This window comes from Chrysemys picta, unplaced genomic scaffold, assembly GCF_011386835.1.
Source record: "Chrysemys picta bellii isolate R12L10 unplaced genomic scaffold, ASM1138683v2 scaf1212, whole genome shotgun sequence".
Lineage (NCBI taxonomy): Eukaryota > Metazoa > Chordata > Testudines > Emydidae > Chrysemys > Chrysemys picta.
In genome coordinates, this window is record NW_027053919.1 from 15,001 (window position 1) to 19,169 (window position 4,169).

The window sequence follows — 4,169 nt, forward strand, 5'->3', positions numbered from 1 at the left end:
TCATCCCCCGACAGTGTGTGTGTGTGTGTGGGGGGGGAGGCTTAGCAGTCTTCCCCCAGGCTGGGTGGGGGCCTGGCGGGAGGCGTCGCAGTCTTCCCCCGGGCGGTCCGGTGGGGGAGGCTTAGCAGTCGTCATCAGGGCGGTCCGGGGGTGGGGGGAGGCCTCAGAGTCGTCCCTCGGAGAGCCGGGTCGGCGGCGGTGGCGGGTGTCAGGCTTTACGTCCAGCCTCCGGAGGGTGAGCGTCCTCGGACGGGATGCAGCTGCCGCAGAGAGGCAGCCTCTGAGGCAAGGAGCGGAGCACCGAGGCTGGGGAGAGGGGAGCAGGAGCCGGGGGCTGGGGTGGGTGGGTGGGGGGGGCGTTCAGGACAACCGATCAAGCCCCGGGAAGCGGCTGTCAAATGTTCAAAGTCCCCCCCGGGACAACAGGTCAAGCCCTGGGAGGCGGCTGTCAAATGTTCAAAGTCCCCACCGGGACAACAGGTCAACCCCCGGGAAGCGGCTGTCAAATTTTCAAAGTCCCCGTTCGGCCACCAGGTCAACCCGCTGAATCTACTGGGTTGACCTGGCGGCCGGTTTGCTTTCCGGCCACCAGGTCAACCCATTGGATTCGACGGGTTGACCTGGCGACCGGTTTGCTTTCCGGCCACCAGGTCAACCCATTGGATTCGACGGGTTGACCTGGTGGCCGGTTTGCTTTCCGGACCGGATGTCACCCCACTCCCAGGGCAGCGCGGCAGTGGTGCTGAGGACCGCAGAGGGGGGGCTTAATAGTCGAGAGGGAGCAGGTCCGGGGGAGGCTTAATAGTCGTCCCCCGAGGACTCCGGGGGCCAGGCTTAATAGTCGTCCCCCCGGGCGCTCCAGGGGGAAAGCTTAATAGTCCTCCCCCGAGGATAGGCTTAATAGTCGCCCCCCGGCCAGTCCGGGGGAGGCTTAATAGTCGTTCCAGGGGAGGCTTAATAGTCATCCCCCGGGCAGTCCGCGGGAGGCTTAATAGTCGTCCCCCGAGTGCTCCGGGGGGCAGGCTTAATAGTCGTTCCCCAGGCAGTCTGGGAGAGGCTTAAGAGTCATCCCCCGACAGTGTGGGTGTGGGTGTGGGCGGGGGGGAGGCTTAGCAGTCGTCCCCAGGGCGGTCCGGGGGTGGGGGGAGGCCTCAGAGTCGTCCCTCCGAGAGCCGTGTCGGCGGCGGTGGCGGGTGTCAGGCTTTACGTCCAGCCTCCGGAGGGTGAGCGTCCTCGGACGCGATGCAGCCGCCGCAGAGAGGCAGCCTCCGAGGCAGGGAGCGGAGCACCGAGGCTGGGGAGTGGGGAGCAGGAGCCGGGGGGGAGGTGGGGGGCGTTCAGGACAACAGGTCAACCCCCTGGAAGCGGCTGTCAAATGTTCAACGTCCCCACTCGGCCACCAGGTCAAGCCCCGGGAAGCGGCTGTAAAATTCTCAAAGTCCCCACCGGGACAATAGGTCAAGCCCTGGGAGGCGGCTGTCAAATGTTCAAAGTCCCCACCGGGACAACAGGTCAACCCCCGGGAAGCGGCTGTCAAATTTTCAAAGTCCCCGTTCGGCCACCAGGTCAACCCGCTGAATCTACTGGGTTGACCTGGCGGCCGTTTTGCTTTCCGGCCACCAGGTCAACCCATTGGTTTCGACGGGTTGACCTGGCGGCTGGTTTGCTTTCCGGCCACCAGGTCAACCCATTGGATTCGACGGGTTGACCTGGTGGCCGGTTTGCTTTCCGGCCCGGGTGTCACCCCACTCCGAGGGCAGCACGGCAGTGGTCTTGAGGACCACAGAGGGGGGCTTAATAGTCGAGACGGAGCAGGTCCGGGGGAGGCTTAATAGTCGCCCCCCGGCCAGTCCGGGGGAGGCTTAATAGTCGTCCCCCGAGGACTCCGGGGGCCAGGCTTAATAGTCGTCCCCCCCCGGGCGCTCCAGGGGGGAAAGCTTAATAGTCCTCCCCCGAGGACTCCGGGGGCAGGCTTAACAGTCGTCCGCCCCGGGCGCTCCAGGGGGAAAGCTTAATAGTCCTCCCCCGACAGTGTGTGTGTGTGTGTGTGGGAGGGAGGCTTAGCAGTCTTGCCCCGGGCGGTCCGGTGGGGGAGGCTTAGCAGTCGTCCCCAGGGCGGTCCGGGGGTGGGGGGGGGGGGGAGGCCTCACAGTCGTCCCTCGGAGAGCCGGGTCAGCGGCAGTGGTGGGTTTACGTCCAGCCTCCGGAGGGTGCGCGTCCTCGGAGGCGATGCAGGCGCCGCAGAGAGGCAGCCTCCGAGGCAGGGAGCGGAGCACCGAGGCTGGGGAGAGGGGAGCAGGAGCCGGGGGCTGGGGCTGGGGGTGGGGGGCGTTCAGGACAACCGGTCAAGCCCCGGGAAGCAGCTGTCAAATGTTCCAAGTCCCCACTCGGCCACCAGGTCCACCCCAGTCTAGCAATGGGGTTGACCTGGCTGACGGCCGGTTAGTATCAAGGTAAACTCACCGTCGTCCACAGGAGGGCAGCTCTCAGGCCGGCCGGCTGCGGCTGACTCTGGGGCGGCGCCCGGTCCCGGCAGCGAGGGGCGGGGGGCGCGGAGCGAGACGGGGCTAACCGGGGGGGGGCGCCTCCTGCGACTTTGGGGGCCGCGGGTCGTCAGTGGCGTGCAGGCCGGGCCTCTCCCGGGGGATTCGGGGGGGCGGTCCTGCGGGCCGGGCGCAGGGGGCTCGAGCGAGCCCGGGCCGGTCCGCCCCGGGGCCGGGGTCTCCGCCTGCGGCTCAGGGGGGCGCGGGTCGTCGGGGGAGGAAGCCCGGGGGAGCCGCACACCGGCCCGCCAGGCCAGGCCTGGCCTGGATGGCCGCGGGGGGATTCGGGGCGGTCCCGCGGGCCGGGGGCCGGGCGCAGGGGAGGCGGGGGGGCCGAGCGAGTCCGTCCCGGGCCCGGGGCCTCCCCCTGCGGCTTTGGGGTCCGTGGGTCCCCGCTGGAGGAAGCCACTGGGAGCTGGACACCCGCCGTCCGTCCCGCCAGGCCAGGCCTGGCCTGGGTGGCCGCGGGGGGATTCGGGGCGGTCCCGCGGGCCGGGGGCCGGGCGCAGGGGAGGCGGGGGGGCCGAGCGAGTCGGGCCCGGGCCCGGGGCCTCCCCCTGCGGCTTTGGGGTCCGTGGGTCCCCGCTGGAGGAAGCCGCTGGGCGCTGGACACCCGCCGTCCGTCCCGCCTGGCCAGGCCTGGCCTGGGTGGCCGCGGGGGGATTCGGGGCGGTCCCGCGGGCCGGCGGCCGGGCGCAGGGGGTCCGAGCGAGTCCGTCCCGGGCCCGGGGCCTCCCCCTGCGGCTTTGGGGTCCGTGGGTCCCCGCTGGAGGAAGCCGCTGGGCGCTGGACACCCGCCGTCCGTCCCGCCTGGCCAGGCCTGGCCTGGGTGGCCGCGGGGGGGGATTCGGGGCGGACCTGCGGGCCGGCGGCCGGGAGGGTCCGGGCCAGTCCGCCCCATGCCCGGGGTCTCCCCCAGCGGCTTCGGTGGCCCCGGGGGGGGTCCTCCGCGGAGGAAGCCGGGTGGGTGGGGAGCCGGACCCCAGGCGCCCAGACCCGTGACCTGCGGCCGCGACCTCCGACTCGGCAGGAGCGACGAGGGGCTTTCCGGCCCGTCCCCCCCTCTCCTTCCCCCCCAGAAAAGGAGAGAGAGCTGACTCGGACCGGGAAAAGCTGCCTACGGCACCTGGGATTCCCAGGCGGTCACCCATCCAAGTACTAGCCAGGCCCGGGACGGTTTACCTTCCGAGATCGGACGGGATCGGGGGCGTTCGGTCCGGTATGGCCGTAGGCACCCGGCCCCGCGCCTCCTCGCCCGCTTTCCCCTGCCGACGCCCGGGCCTGCCGCACGGTGAGCCCCGGTCGGACTGCCCCCCCCCCCTGCGGCAGGGCCCCCGTCTCTCGCGGGCCCGGTCCTTTTTTCCTTTTCGAGCTCCGGGGCCCGGGCTGGCCGCCAGAGCCCCTCCGCCCGCCCTCCCCGGCGTCGGGGAAAATACTGTCCCGGACTTCCAGTGCGCCCGATCCTGTCAGCCGGGGGGTGGGGAGGGGCAGTCCCTCGCTGCGGCCGGGGAGGGTGAGCCCAGGGCGGCTTGCCTGCCGTGCGAGGCCCCTCTCGGCCACCAGGTCAACCCCGAGTCGAAAGGGCTGAAAAATTTTCAGAGTCCCCTCCCGGGCACCAGGTCAACC

At 70.9% G+C, this 4,169-nt stretch overlaps 1 non-coding gene across 1 annotated transcript; it reads right to left on the reverse strand.

Moving 5' to 3' along the window:
• Positions 1-3,657: 3,657 nt before the first annotated feature.
• On the reverse strand, positions 3,658-3,776 carry LOC135979778 (5S ribosomal RNA). The gene has a single exon (XR_010597025.1). It is a non-coding gene; the product is annotated as a 5S ribosomal RNA (ribosomal RNA).
• Positions 3,777-4,169: the final 393 nt, after the last annotated feature.